General features: G+C 40.9%; 1 long non-coding RNA gene across 2 annotated transcripts; it reads right to left on the bottom strand.

Moving 5' to 3' along the window:
* Positions 1 to 741: 741 nt before the first annotated feature.
* Positions 742 to 2,286, bottom strand: LOC123928139. 2 transcript variants are annotated; one of them, XR_006815621.1, is made up of 3 exons: positions 2,191 to 2,286; positions 1,629 to 1,804; positions 742 to 904 (listed from the first exon to the last, which is right to left on the bottom strand). It is a non-coding gene; the product is annotated as an uncharacterized LOC123928139 (long non-coding RNA). The 2 variants fall into 2 exon arrangements; XR_006815620.1 differs by lacking the exon at positions 2,191 to 2,286 and having other exon boundaries at positions 1,629 to 1,839.
* Between the last annotated feature and the right edge of the window lie 13,885 nt (positions 2,287 to 16,171).

The following is a 16,171-nucleotide window of genomic DNA, read 5'->3' as shown; positions in this document are numbered from 1 at the left end:
ATACCAGGAAATTAAAATAGTGAAAATGTATGTAAAATATATCTCATCTATACATATGCACACATATACGTGTGTGTGTGTGAGAACATGGATCACTGTCAAAAGAATGTCCAGGAGAGTAAGCAAATCATAGAACAATAGGTATACATGGAACCATTTATAGATATTTAAACTCATAAAACAATACTACCTATTAATTACATGTACATGTTAAATATATATAAAATATTTTTAATGCATGTATCAGACTGAACAGGGGCTCTTGAGGCGAGGACAGGAGGAAATGCCGGGCGCCTACGTGGCTCAATGGGTTAAGCCTCTGCCTTCAGCTCAGGTCATGATCTCAGGGTTCTGGGATCGAGCCCCACATTGGGCTCTCTGCTCTGCAGGGAACCTGCTTCTCCATCTCTCTCTGCCTGCCTCTCTGCCTACTTGTGATCGCTCTCTGTCAAATAAACAAACAAACAAAAAAAAACTTAAAAAAAAAGTAAAAAAATTTAAAAAGGAGGAGGAAATGGAACTGGAATTAGTATTCAAAGGAAACTTGACTTTCTCTCCAATGTTTTATGTCATAAAAAATTGAAACAGGACAAAAATAATAATAACTGTTCATTTTGGATGATGGGAATATAATCCAGTTTGTACTGGGAATCAGAAGAAGGATGCTAGACACTGATAGAAAAACTGAAAGGAATTCAGGACTGGCTAGATTGGTAGAGAGTGTAAAGAAAGCTGAAAGGATGAAGAGTTAAAAACTATACACTTATTTTTAATGATGAGAGGCGCCATTAAGAAAACTAACAAACGCTGAGTTCCATCTCTGAAAGGTTTGCTGTGTTGATGAGGCATCTAAGTGGTCCAAGAAGACAGAATTCAAAACCCCGGGTGTGGCGGAACAGCTGTCCTGGGAAAGCAAGGAATACAATGGGTGCTTCAATCAATTTCCTTCAAAACAAACAACTTTTTAAAGGTCTCTAGAGAATTCACTCTGTATGTATATATTTTTACATGCAGATTTATGTATTACATACAGATTTATATATTTACGTATCTATATTTACAACATGTACAGAAACCCATGCACAGCACCCGGTACTTGAAAATTACAGTAGGGCGCCTGGGTGGCTCAGTGGTTTAAGCCACTGCCTTCAGCTCAGGTCATGATCTCAGGGTCCTGGGATCGAGTCCCGCATCGGGCTCTCTGCTCGGCAGGGAGCCTGCTTCCCTCTCACTCTCTCTGCCTGCCTCTCTGCCTATTTGTGATCTCTCTCTGTCATAAATAAATAAAATCTTAAAAAAAAAAAAAAAAAAAAAAAAAAAAAAAAAAAAAAGAAAATTACAGTAGACTTGAAAATTAGTCTCTGTCTTTGAAAGTCAGGTTACTAAATTTAAATATACATTTCTAGAAGCCTGGGGGTTTGATCTCTGATAAGCAATTAACCACTCCAGGAAGACTACTTGTTAACAAGTTCCCTCTCAATAAGCAACATAGATTAACAGAGTCAACAAGCACCCAAATTCCCAAGGTTCCAATAAAAGATTTCAAACATAAAACTCTGTTTTGAAATCGAACTCTCTATTCTTACATAAAGATTATCAACTTCCAATTATCAAAAGAATGCACTTACCTTTGAAGCGGAGCCTGGCTGGTTCAGTCCGAGGCGCTTGTCGCTGTTGATCTCAGGTTTGTGCGTTCAAGCCCCACCGTGGATAGCGATTACTTAAAAATAAAATCTTAAAGGGGCACCTGGGTAGTTCAGATGGCTAAGCAGCTGCCTTCAGCTCAGGTCATGATCTCCAGGTCCTGGGATTGAGCCCCACAATCATCAGGCTCCTGGCTCAGCAGGGAGTCTGCTTGCTTCTCCCTCTGTCTCTCCCCGCTGCTCATGCTGCCTCTCTTTCTCAAATGATTAAATAAAATCTTAAAATAAAATATAATCTTTAAAAAAAAGAAAAGCGGCGGGAGGGGCGGTCGGGGGCACACCTAGGTGGCTCAGTTGATTAAGTGTCTGTCTTCTGCTCAGATCCTGGTCCTGGGATCTTCAGTTCCTGGGGTAAAGCCCTTCCTTGGGCTCCCTGCCCAGCGGGAGTCTGCTTCTTCCTCTCCCGCTGCCCCTCCCCCTGCTTGAGCTCTCTTTCTCGCTCACTCTTTCAAATAAATAAAATCCTTTAAAAAAAGAATGCACTTACCTTTGTTAAAATGCACTCCCTCTAATATTTTATAATTACATGTTTGTTTATTGCTTCTTATCCTTTTATAACGTGTTTTGCAACCTCTGAAAAAATCAATACAGTCTGGGGCGCCTGGCTGGCTCGGTCAGTGAAGTGTGTGACTCTTGATCTCAGGGTTATGAGTTCAAACCACGTTAGGTGGTTAGGTTAAAATAAAATCTTAGGGGCACGTGGGCGGCTCAGTCCTTAAGCATCTGCCTTTGGCTCAGGTTGTGGTCCCAGGGTCCTGGGAGCTAGCCCTGCATAGGGCTCCCTGCTCAGCAGGAAGCCGCTCCCTCTGCTTGTGTTCCCTCTCTCTCTGTGTCTCTCTTTGTCAAATAAATAAATAAGATCTTTTTTTTTTTAAAAAGAACTTATTTATTTATTTGACAGACAGATCACAAGTGGGGGGGGGGGGTCAGGCTCCCTGTGGAGCAGAGAGCCCAATGCTGGGCTGGATCCCAGGACCCTGAGATCATGATCTGAGCTGAAGGCAGAGGCTTAACCCACTGAGCCACCCAGGCGCCCCAAATAAATAAAATCTTAAAAAAAAAAATCTTTAAAAAAAACAGTCAATAGGGTTGCCTGAGTGGCTCAGTGGGTTAAAGCCTCTGCCTTGGGCTCGGGTCATGATCCCAGGGTTCTGGGATCGGGCTCTCTGCTCAGCGGGGAGACTGCTTCCTCCTCTCTTTCTGCCTTCCTCTCTGCCTACTTGGGATCTCCGTCTGTCAAATAAATTTTAAAAATCTAAAAAAAAAAAAAAAGTCAATAGTCTTAGCTCTTCTCTAAAGAGGGAAACACAAGACACTGGGTGACTGGTCAGGGTGACTCAGGGACAGACTCAATATTGGACCTCAGAACCTGGGAGCCTGGCATCCCTAGTTCCTAAAATCACGAGGCTTCTGCTAACCCCAGCAGAATTCACTTCTTCACTTGACTGTGGTTGGTTCTTGGAGAACCTGGAAGAATATCCGTTTCCAAAGCTTTCTCCTTCAAAAGTGGCAGCAGTCAGAAATAAACGCTGGACTGCCAGTTGTAGTCCTTAATAGTTTAAGGGTATCTGAGTTCAAGATTCCACTTTCTAACCTTTGCTTTTTAATAGGGCACTGATACACCTCCACTGATAAACCCTAACGCTCTCCATAACTAATGTAACTTTGCTGGTGTTTTTTTTTTTTAACTCCTCTGTTCAGACGGGGTTACATACAAATCAACTGGTACTGTTTAAACTATTTGCTGTTTTGTGTGTTTGTTCAAGTTAGTGCTTGCTATCTTGGACGCACGGGGCTCCTAACAGCCACAGGGCTGGTATGCTCGCGCTGACCTTATAAAGCCAACACAGTTAGTGACTGTGTATACAAGGACTTAAGAGATTATTTTACCAGAATAAAGTTGCTATGTAGCCATCCAGCGTATATGGCGTTTCTTTCCATTAACAAATTGAAGAGTTCCTAAGCATCTAAAATTAAATGGGTTAAAAAAAAAATTATCTCACATACTAAAATTTAGGTTTATGGACAAGATCAGATATTTCCAGTGAAATAGCCCAACCCAACTGTGGTTTCTGATTGTGCTTTTCTCATGGGACATTAAAACGCTTTCACAAGTATTTTTTCACTATCACATATTTCTCATTCCAATTTCATATTTTTTTTAAAAGGGGAACTTAATAACTTATTCGAAGTTGTGCAGCCAGTTCAGGGCAGAAATCAAACAACAGACCAAATTAAATTTAGCAATTAAGAATCTGATATTGTGTATCCTTTTTGCTAGGCTATATTGCCTCCTTATTTTATTTCCCTTAAAAAGTAATTATTTACATGTCAGTTAAAGTGGTCACACTGAAAAGAAAGCTAACATTAATTATCAGCGGGTCCTTTCTCAAAGCAACAAAAACAAACAGGTTTGTTCTCAAAATCAAGCTACAAAAATAACATTGTACCTTATAATTTCATCTGCAAGTTTAAGCCTTTATCATATTCGTTAATTAAAATGTCATAAATCTTCTAATGCTAAAATATTCTTAAACTAGCATACAAAACACCAATACACCGGTCACCAGCAACGCACACAAATCCATCACTCACGCTGGGTCCGTTAGACTTGCCAAGGCCAGTGTAGAGTATTCCAGAAATTTTCACTTGTAGAATGAATGGATGTTTTGTAAGGATTATCTATTCAGGCAGAAAAAAAAGGGGGGGGGGGACAAGAAACAATTAGCCATTCAACTGGCACTGAGCAAATTCCAAGTATGAAATCCTTTGTTTGTTTTTATTTTGTTTTTGTTTTTCTTACCTACCAGAGGACTCTAGTCCACGAAAAGAAATTCATCTTGTGAGATTTTTCTAGAGCCTTTCCACAGACCTTTGTGGAGACCCTCCATGTCAGCTTTGGTTTGATTTTGGCAGCCCTAGGACTGGAATTTAGAGCTATCTATTTGCATTTCAACACCCTTCTTTTGTTTTCTGTCCCTCCGGAGGCTCAGCCAGTTCAAACAGCAGGTAAGGTAGTTAGATCGCTCTAATGACCCTAGAAAACTCAAAGGAGAAAACTTGTCCAAACAATGAGGTTATTTTAGCTAAAAACTACCACTTACTTCATTAGTCAAGCCTCCAAAACCCAAGCTAGACCATCTTGTTAAAAATTTACCTTAAATTGGTCTTCATACTCTCTCAGTCCTGGAGAGGGAAGAGTGATTGGTAGGGAGGAGGAGGGGGAGCAGTTGGGCCTTTTGGAATCTCTCCTGAATAAATATCAATAAAATGTTCAAATGTTCATAGGAATTTACAGGTCACAACATTGCATCCGATTCTAAGAGCAACGGCCTCTGTCCTTTCTGCTGAAGGAGCTCTCCTATAAGGCACTATTAAAAGAGAAAAAACGTGGGGTGCCTGATTGGCTCAGTTGGTAGAACCTGTGACTCAATCTCAGGGTGGTGAGTTCAAGCCCCACATTGGACATAGAGCTAATCTGAAATAAATTTTAAAAGGGCGGGGGGGGGGGGGGGATGCTTGTTAGGTAAAGAGCATCAGAGAGAGCAGGACCTGAAGGACACCTAGATGTGGTGGGTACAGAATTCCTCTCACAGGGGCTCTGAGGACCACATGGCCAAGATTCCGTCATGTGATCCAGAAGGCAGCTTTCCGACAGTGTAATGTTCCAAGAAACAGATTAAATATTTGCAAAGTTGCCTATTTTTAATAGGCAAATCCCCCAGGGTCCATCTTGTAAGTCAGTGTTTGGAAAAAGACTGTAATTATAATGAGGCCATAGAATCACAGATTTGAGATGGAAGGACCATGAGGTTCATGTAGCCAAGGTCCACGGTTACACAGTCCGTTTGTGACGGGCCTGGAACCATGCAGTAGGCCGCAAGCTCTTGGGTTTTTGGTTACCAAACCTACTTAACATGGGATGCACGGTGAGATCATCTTTTATGAAATTCTGGGACTTAGCAAGTCAGGCCAGAGGGAAGATACAGCTGCATAGATGCCAAAGGCCCGACCGTGTGGTCACCCGAAACAGCTCCACCTGCAAAGTTACTGAGGCCAACATCCACTGCTGGGATAAGCATCTTTCCCTCCAGCGGGCTTGGTCTGTGCCTGCAGCCGTCGGTAGAAGTGTCAGTGCTTCCAGTTTATCCATGCCTCCTCTTCCTCCCAGTTCTCCCGTCCTCTACTTTTTTCACGTTCCTATTTATCAACTTGGATGCTGTGTTATAATACCCCGGTCGAGGTTCCCTTAAACTCCCTTCCCCTCTGTATTTCCTACTCTGTAAATACTCTGTATTCCCCTCTGTAAATCCATCCAGGAAAACGCCAGCCCTCAATGATGTGGTCCCAGTCACCTCTTTCCCTTTCCTTGCGGGAGCAGACGCTGCTGGAGGAAATCAAAGGGGTAGATGGTTTCATGATCACCGACTTCAAATGGACCCTTTCCAACGACTATTTGAAATCTTCTCCACCATCCTTACACTCCCAGCACACCAGTCTCCCCCTTGACCTCTTCTAGATTAAGATGAGGGCTCTCTAGACCTCTGTCCTCCAGCCACAGCCCTGCGTTGTCCCTGGTTCGTGATGAATGGGACTTTTCTATGTGTTCAGTCTTTCCGCCTGTGCCTTACCTTCTCTCCCAACATCATCACCCACACACTTTCATCACTTTCTTCCCAAATCACACATCAATTCCTTTGGAAAAGTCTATTGATTCTGCCTTCAAACTATATTCAAAATCCAGCCATTTCTCACAATCACCACTGCTACCGCTTCAACAGAGACACAATCATCTCTCAACTAGGCAAGTAATGGTCTCCCAGCTTTCACCACTGCCCCTATTCTCAACACGGCAACCCTAGTGATCTTTTGAAATCATAACTCAGAGCACATTCGCCTCTGCTTAAAACCTTCCAATAGCTTTCCATTTACCCAGAGTCAAAGCCAAAGACCCTACAAAGGCCTCGAAGATTCCATTAACACTATCCAATAGAGCTTTCTGTGATGATGGAGATTATTTTTATCTCACTGTCTAATAATCACTCGTTACATGTGACTATTGAGCACTTGAAGTGTGGGTGGTGCAATGAAGAACGTGAATTTGTATTTTTAAAAAACTTTTAACTGATTTACACTAATAGCCACCTGTGGCTAGTGGCTACATATTGGGAGGCACAGTTCTATGTGCTCTCTTCCCCATCCACCCTATGTCCTGTTTCCTGATTCTGCATCACACTATAATAACTCTCAGGTGATGTCACTTCTCTGCTCAAAAATCTCTATGGCTTCCCATTTTACTCAAAATAAAAGCCAAAGAATGCTTTTTTTTTTTTTTTTTTTTTTTTTTTTATTTATTTATTTGACAGACAGAGATCACAAGTAGGCAGAGAGGCAGGCAGAGAGAGAGAGGGAAGCAGACTCCCCGCTAAGCAGAGAGTCCGATGTGGGGCTCGATCCCAGAACCCTGGGATCCTGACCTGAGCCTAAGGCAGAGTCTTTAACCTGCTGAGCCACCCAGGCGCCCCCAGAATGCTTTTAATTTACAAGGCCTTATATGATCTGGCCACCCTACCGGCTCTGTGGTCTTAATCCCTAATTCCATTCTCTTCTCTGTTCACTCCACTCTAGCCACAACACTGGCCTCTTTAGTGGACATACGAAGCATGCTGCTGCCTCAGGGCCTTTGCTCAGACTGTTCTCTCTGGGACATCTTTAGACTTGGATTCGTATCACGAGCTCGGAGCTCCTTTGCTTCTTTAAGAACACTGCTTCAGTGTCTTCTGGTGATCTTATTTGACCTGCAAGCCCTATCCAAAACAGCATCCCTCCCACCCTATCACTCTCTATCTTATCTCCAAACTCTGCTTTTCTCTTTCTTTTTTTTTTTTAAATAGCTTTTATCTCCATCTGATGAATCCTGTTTGTTTACTTATTTATTGTGTGTTTGCCCCAGCAGGGCAAGGCCTCTTTCTGTTTTGTTCACAGCAGAACCTCTAATACCTGAAACTGTACCTGGTTCATAAAAGGCATTGAAAAAAAAATGCAGAATTTGATGAAAGAATGTGGATGGCTTTATGATGCTAAAAGCTACTTCCAACAGTCGCAACCCTTCAGCCTGCGATCGGGAGCTCTCCTGCAGTTTTTCCCCCTGGGAGGAGTTGAGAATTGGGTTCCTCTCTAAATATAGTATCCTCACGTGCAAGAGAACAGCTCCGTGCTTTTACTATATTAGCTTGAATCTACACAACAGCCATTTTACTAGTACAGAAACAGAGAGGTTAAGTAAACTGCTTGAGCTCAGCGAGAGTGACCTTCACCTTGCTTCTCGGCACGGAGTTTCCATAGTCCATGGAAAAGCCTTCTAAGAGCAGCTACATTAAGGTGATCACCAAGCTTCGTGATTAAATCTCTCTTCTGACTCTGCGCCTTCCTGGGAGGAAATGAGAATAAACTATTACAAGAGCCCAAACGAAAAATAATTCAGTAGAGCTAAAGGAAAGTGACCACATCCTTTATTCCTCCCCAAAGGGCTGAAGTTTTCTTATCAAATTGTCTTTAGATTCTAAAAATGCTATGCTAAATAAAATATTGTTGGCCTTCGTGTTTGAAAATGTTGCTGCTGAGAATGCTATTTCTTATGCTAGAGTTTTTACAGTCAGCGAATAAAGTGATGGTCAGTAAATTCAAGACCAACTTCCTCTTAACCTGCCGGACAGGAGTGAGAGTTACTGTTTTTTTCCTGGTTTTATGTTTAACATATTAATGAGGAACAGGGATGGTCTAAGTCATTTCAAGCCAGAAGTAGTTAAAATAGTTACAGTCATTAGTTCTGATTATATATGCCATGGAATCTTTTTAGTGGAAATGTCAGAATATCAACATTGGTTTGTGTTTCACATCCTGTTCTTTCCCATTGTTGTCTGACAGAAGCACCAGTGAATAGGGAAATTACATCTTTGGCCGCGAAAGTGAAGATAGAGTTGGAGTTATCCACTGGACAGACAACCTAAAAAATTTTAGGGCCTTTGGGACTCCAGCTTCCAACATTCTTGCTTGTCAGGATGGGGAAACCTGGGTTGAGTAGTCCTCACAGAGCACAGGCACCATGAGGTGTGAGGCCAGAACCAAAGCGTCCTGACTAAACATGCATGTTTGTGTCCCCACCAAAACCCAGTGATCATCCTCCAGTAGGTGTAGGGAAGGGGAGGGGGGAGGAGTTCCACAGAAGACCTGCATATGACTCTTCTGAGGCTATTCACGGTTATGAATTGCAAATTACTTTTCAAAATTACTTCTCTCAAAATACCCAGACACCTGGCCACAGACTGCCAAATGAATCCTAAAATAGGCACCTTGATTGGCTCACCCCATGACTTTAACCATTCAGCCGCCCTTGACCACAGCGACAGACATCTCTGCCAAAAGAAATACGAACAACCCTGGGAACTGATGACAAAATTGGGATTGCTCCAGACTTCTCCAAAGTGATGGCTCTGTTGTCTGGAATGTCTCATGGCCGGGACATTTTTCTCAACAAGTCAGCTCTATGTAATGAAAGCAATTAGAAGAAGTTCAGATGTACACAGAACTCTCTCTGCCTAATATGGAAATAATAATTAACTGTCCAAAAATGTAAGCACTGGCTCATGGCTGATGATTCACCTTTGAAGTTGTGCAAAGAAAAAGGTCAAACCTTTTGTAAAGCACTTTAACAATGTGTATCAGGAGTCATAAAAATGTCTATTCCCTTAGACACAGTAATCTTATTGTAGGCACTGATCTTAAAAAATGTCTTCCACCCCCAAAAGATGTTCCCTACAAAATCTGAATCAACCTAAATACCCAATAATAGGAAAATGATAATTATGGGACATCTTCCTAATGAACTTTTACACAGTCATTAAAAATGAATTCTGAGGGGCAGCTGGGTGGCTCAGTGGGTTAAGCCTGTGCCTTCGGCTCAGGTCATGATCTCAGGGTCCTGGGATCAAGCCCGGCATCAGGCTTTCTGCTTGGCAGGAAGCCTGCTTCCCCCCCTCCCCACCGCTGCTCTGCCTACTTGTGATTTCTATGTCAAATAAATAAATAAAATCTTTAAAATAAAATTAATTCTGAAGCCATCACAACCTGGAAAAATGCTGAGGACATTGTTTAAAAGTAGAGTACAAATATATGTGCATTATGATTGAGACCGTGTTCAAATCTATTTTCACATAGGAAAAACAGAAGGCAGGATTATGTGTTATTTTTTATCCCTTTTTCCCCTTAACTTTTGGTAATGTTGATTTACTGTTTTAACAATTTTCAAAAGAAAAAATGGTTAGGTACAATGTTTCACAGTCTGCTTTACATAAATAAAAATCAGCATGCAAGTACCTTAAAAAATATATATACAGGGGCACATGGGTGGTTTAGTCATTAGGCATCTGCCTTCGGCTCAGGTCATGATCCCAGGGTTTGGATTAAGCCCTGCATAGGGCTCCCTGCTCAGCGGGAAGCCTGCTTCTTCCTCTCCCACTCCCCCTGCTTGCGTTCCCTCTCTTGCTGTGTCTGTCAAATAAATAAAATCTTAAAAAAAAAAAAAATACACACACACACACACACACGCACACACACACATACAGTTCATTTCAAGTATTTGTCCTTTAAAAATTGGGGGCAGAGTACATGTCAGCTGACAGAACCCTCACATCAGAATTTTCTCAACCCCCTAAACTTTCCAAAGTCAACCCAGATTCACCGGAGTCCAGGACACAGGCAAACTGACCAGCCCCAGGCAACTCCCTCTCCTTAAAGAAACCGGTTGTGGAGTTCTGCATCCCAAGCTCCCACCTCTTCTACAGAGGATCCGGTTTATGAAAACCTCTCAGTCCACCCCCTTGCAACTACCCCTGTGCTCTGGAAGGCAAGTAAGCCCTTTCTAGACTGGACTTTGGACCCTAGACCCAAATGTAGAAAAGTACACAGCTGTGACGACTTTGTTGTCGTGTTTGTTCCTCTAAATCAGATTTTTAACATCCAGTCAACCTGGACATACCTACCGCTCTTCACAGGTAAATGGAGAGGTGGGGGCTCTCCTCTTGTTACTGGTCTGCTACCAAGAGGAGTTCATCACCCCACAAGTCATGTGGGGGAATGAGCCTTAACTTTGATTCCTTGAGCTCTGCGTTCACGCAGATACTGGTCATTAATGTTCACACATGAAAGAAGACAGAGTTTTTGCTTGTTATGTAAAGCATTAAAAAGGAAAAAAAAAAACACTAAATTCTACAGATTTTCACTGACTTGAGATCAAAATGTTCATACGAACTCAGAAATCTGTCTAGAGAAGTATAGCTATTGTTAAGCTAATGCTTATAAAATCAGACACAGTAATTTGGTATGTCAGTAAATAATAAGAAATGAAAATAGACCCCATTTTCATTTTTGAGAATATATATATATATATATATTTATACTGTTTCAAATGAATGCTTCTGTCAGTAATTCTTTGAAGGGAAAAATTCAAATTTTACAGGATTTGTTTTTATCTATCAAGCTCTTTCTAAACCATCATACCTATGTTGCTCAAAAATTGTTGAGACCTTGGGTCAAGGAGACACTTGCGTTGGCTTTCAACAGAAAATGTGCTTCTCTACACTAAAATGGCCACTTAAGCAAGAATGTGGAAATGATTTATCTCACAGTGTTTAAAGTTGGATCTCGGCTCTAGCTATGTCCTGACTGCACAATCAGTCAGGGACAAGTAGTTATATGCTCCTAAACAAAGAAAACCACTGTAATGGCCAAAAGAGTTGAGTATCTAACATAGCAAAATTACCTTAATAAAAGTTAAATTACCCACATCCCAAAGAATAAAAATCACTGATAATAATAACATTTAAGTGTGAAAAACAGCAGAACACGAAATAGATCTATTTACATCACATAAAGATTGTCTTCCAAGTGTGGTCTTATGTTAAGATGTGATATTAAGAGTATATTAGTGTAAAGTCAGAAAGAAAAACAAAAGGCATCAAGCAGCATAACCAGAGCCCATAACTAAATGAGAGCTGGTATCATTACTCGTGTTGTCTACTCCAGTATCTCCAGGACCTGGGAGGTTCTCAGTATCAGTTGCATAAATGAATGAATGCATAAATGAATGAGTTTACAAATAAAGGAACAAAGCTCATCAAAATAAAAATATAATCTGTAATGTGAAATTATAGAGGCATGCATACTTGCCCTAAGTCATTAAAGGGATCCTGTTTAAAAGTGAATGTGTTTGCTACATACCATATTTAAAAACTGGGAGTTAAAATTTAAGCATAGGGGTGGCTGGGTGGCTCAGTGGGTTAAAGCCTCTGCCTTCGGCTCAGGTCATGATCTCAGGGTCCTGGGACTGAGCCCCACATCAGACTCTCTGCTCGCAGGGAAACTGCTTCCTCCTCTCTCTGCCTGCCTCTCTGCCTACTTGTGATCTCTCTCTGTCAAATAAATAAATAAAATCTTTAAAAAAAAATAAAATAAAATTTAAGCATAGATTCTACATGTAAAACATGGCTGTAAGAATTAATAGAAGAACTGCATTGGAGCTCTTCTAGAGATGGTCTCTGTAGACTTGATCAGTTTGGAGTTTCAGAAGTTTCAAATTGACTTAATGGGCTCAAAGGCTGTTCCCAGGAGTGTTAGGAAATGAAACACAGTCCAAGATTCATCTTAACTCTTCCCAGGGATACAGTCTAGAGAGCACCCACCGTGTTCCGCTCTAGTGCACCATCCTGGGTCCTTCCTTGGTGGCACTTATCACAATCCACTTATCTTGTTTGCTATTCTCTGCCTACTTCACTAGAATGCTACTCCCAGGAGAGTGAGAACCTCGGCTCTCTTAGTTTATCAGTATATTCCAGCACCTGACACGGGGCCTGGTACCTAGCAGATACTCAAATTCTTCAGAATGAATGAAAGAGTGACGAGGTGAACACTAGACTGAAGGGTGAAGTCAACAGCTTATCACTGGCTACAGGAAGGCAGATGTAAGAGTGTTCTCAGCCCGCTCTGCTAGGCTGCTATGTGACAACATGGAATTCTATTTTTAAGTAAGATTTGGTAAAAAGGCTTTCTGAGTAATTGGCATATTATCTATGGATAAATGATACAAGTCTTCCCATTCCAGACAGATTCTAAGAAAGATCTAGACAGTTCAAAGTTTAAACCACTCTCAAATTTAAGGAGAGTCTTGTATTCCCAAGAGTAATTTTTTAAGAATCAAGGTATTAAAAACTACAAGATTCCAGCTACAATACTGTAAGCCCATTCAATTTAACAAGCAACGAGAAATTTCCTGCCATGCTTAATTCTCAGTGGTATAGTAAAAATACTCAATTCACTAATTCAACAGTGAATTTGTAGATGCTCTATCAAAGATATTTTAATTCCTTCACTTGGCCTTAACTTATAATTTATGATACTCTAGTTTTCATTATATCTGGATTCTTTGGAAAAGATTTTACTTAAGAGGACCTTTCTTATCAGCAGTAAGTATGAAATTGAATCTAGACCTCTCTAACTTTACTGGGGTTCAATTCTGGTTTAACTAACTGCAGTGCATTTATTTTGCATTCCCTGAATTATTCCATGGTTTTATAATATAGTGTGGTTCCTTGGGTACATCGTGTGTATGGTACAAGCTTTATTTTGAGTAATCTTAGAGTTAAAAGATTATACTGATATCAATCCACACATTTGTCTAACAACCTAGACAAACAGGCACTAGGATTAACCTTCTTGAGACAAGATACAGACTGGTTATTTCATGGCATCATCATGGTAGTTACTAATCAAAGCCTAGCTAAAAATTAAGAAAGCATGGAAATTCAACATTGACTTTCAGTGGTTTTACTTGTTTTCACCACCTCCCCATACACTGGGTACAATATAACACAATTTTTGCCTGCATCAGTAATCATTCCCAAACCAGGTATAGCATGGATGTTATTAACTCAGCTGTTTTACATTTGTACAAATATTATAGCAGCATTAACGGAAATCAGCACAAATGAAAAAAGGATTAATGGCATAATACTACCATTGCACCACATCAAATAATTCATTCCTTATCAATCCATGAACACAACTTTATTATTTTAAGTTTTATTTAGGTTATCTCTACACCCAATGGGGGACTCAAACTCATGACCCCAATATCAAGAGTCACACGCTCCTCTGACTGAGCCAACCAGGTGCCCCTACATGAACAGTTTTATTTTATTTTATTTTTTTTAATATTTTATTTATTTGACAGAAATCACAACTAGGCAGAGAGGCAGGCAGAGAGAGAGGAGGAAGCAGGCTCCCTGCGGAGCAGAGAGCCTGATGTGGGGCTGGATCCCAGGACCCTGGGATCATGACCTGAGCTGAAGGCATAGGCTTTAACCCACTGAGCCACCCAGGTGCTCCATGAACACAGTTTTAAATTGCATTCATAGTATACATGCTATTTAGAATTTTGTCCTTTTTGCTTTATATATCTCCATGTTACCAGACACTTCTTTCTTATAATTTTCAGTGGTTAAATATACCACCAGTTAAAATTCTGTGATTTTTTTAATGCTCCTTCTGTGGGATATTAGGCATTTCTCTTTGTTTGGGGGACACCATCAAAAACAACACTACAGATACATCTTATTAGAGTCTAAAACAAATTCTCGGGTTGGGATTTCCAAGTCAAAGAATATGAATATTTTCACATCTTGATTAATTTCAACCCAGATTTAAAAGTTTGTTCTCAGAAATATGAGTAATATGGCTGTTCCATGAAGTATATGATGAATATTAAAATATGATGGGCTTTGTTTATATCAAGTAAAGCACTGGAAAAGTGGGAAAGAAGTCCTATCCCATGACTGGTCCATCCAGCCCAGGAATTTATGGGAAGTTGTGGTCCCCGGAGTTTACAAGATGTGCCCCTACAACATCTTGATTTTCTTTAGCACCACTTTGGAATAATTGTTCATGAAATTATTTAAACGCACATCCTACTCAGAAACCAGCTGTAAAGATACTAGCTAGGGCACCTGGGTGGCTCACTCAGTCATAACCTTTGGCTGGGGTTATGATCCTGGGGCTGTGGAATCCAGTTCCATGTCGGGCTCCCTGCCCAGTGGAAAGTCTGCTTCTCCCTCTGCCTGCTGTTCTCCCCCTGTTTGTGCACTCAACTCTCCCTCTCTCTCAAAGAAATAAATTCTTTTTTTTTTTTTTTAAGATTTTATTTCTTCATTTGACAGACAGAGATCACAAGTAGGCAGAGAGGCAGGAAGGGAAGCAGGTTCCCTGCTGAGCAGAGAAGCCCAACGCAGGGCTCAATGCCAGGACCCCGGGATCCTAACCCGAGCCGAAGGCAGAGGCTTTAACCCACTGAGCCACCCAGGCGCCCCAAAGAAAGAAATTCTTTAAAAAAAAATAATAAAGATACTAGCTATAACACTCTGATGGCAGAGACAATACTTTTTTGTTCACCACTGTAGCACCATACATAGGAACACAGTGTGTTTCTAGGAAGCCTTTCTTAAGATCAAACTGCCTACAGCAAAGAAGCAATTACCATTTTGTAAAAGCGCAAATATTCTCCAGCTTCATTTCTGATAGTGAAAACAAGTACTGAAGTAGGTCGTCTGTAAAAGCAAAGTGACATAAAACAAACTTTCATGTGGTATGTGGGGGTACTGTATTAGGTATTATTTGTTGAATAAACCCATGTAATGAATGCTAAGAAGATGAAATGAACTCACTCCGTAGGTATCAGTTGGGGCTTCATTCCCCGCCCTCCCCATTCATAGAACCTTAATTTACTTTGCAATCTACAAATCTCTTGGTTAGAACCCATTTCACAGAAGGAACGTAACAGAAGTACATTAGTGAGCCCCTGCAGGGAAGCTTGCATTCAAATTCTCGTTCTCTTCTGCGGACTGGCCATTTTAGCTGCCATGAACTTGATAAGATCTGTCCCATGCAGTCCAACACTTTGACACACAGACACACTATTTGCTAAATGTTTTATATTTTTCTATTCCCTAAAAGACCAGTCTCTATATGAGGATACTAAATAAACTTAATTAGGAAGAAAAGTGAGAAACAACCATGGTGAGAATAGCAGGCATCTCTCTTTCAAGGAGATTAACAGAAGGAATCTGAGACTGAAAAAGCCAAACCACAAATCTTGAGGACCCTATGGCAAACCTTATCCTCTATGACTTAAGAGCCCATTGTGACTCCTCAAGGTCACCACTTCGCACCTCAGGGTCACCATGGAATAAGAACAGAGAAGAGAAGAAAAGAAAACTCGGTGAAGAAGAGATACACAAAAACCAAAAAGTTTTATTCCACTGCCTTACAATTTGTTGTAGCTTCTGGTTACTAGAAGTTGATCAATAGTGGTTATGCAGCTCAACATAAACCATCCTTAGAAAGTGCAGTGAGACTTTCTA

Source organism: Meles meles, chromosome 17 (assembly GCF_922984935.1).
Source record: "Meles meles chromosome 17, mMelMel3.1 paternal haplotype, whole genome shotgun sequence".
NCBI classification, from domain to species: domain Eukaryota; kingdom Metazoa; phylum Chordata; class Mammalia; order Carnivora; family Mustelidae; genus Meles; species Meles meles.
The sequence above is the reverse complement of the archived record's forward strand: the minus strand, read 5'-3'. Positions and strand labels throughout refer to the sequence as shown.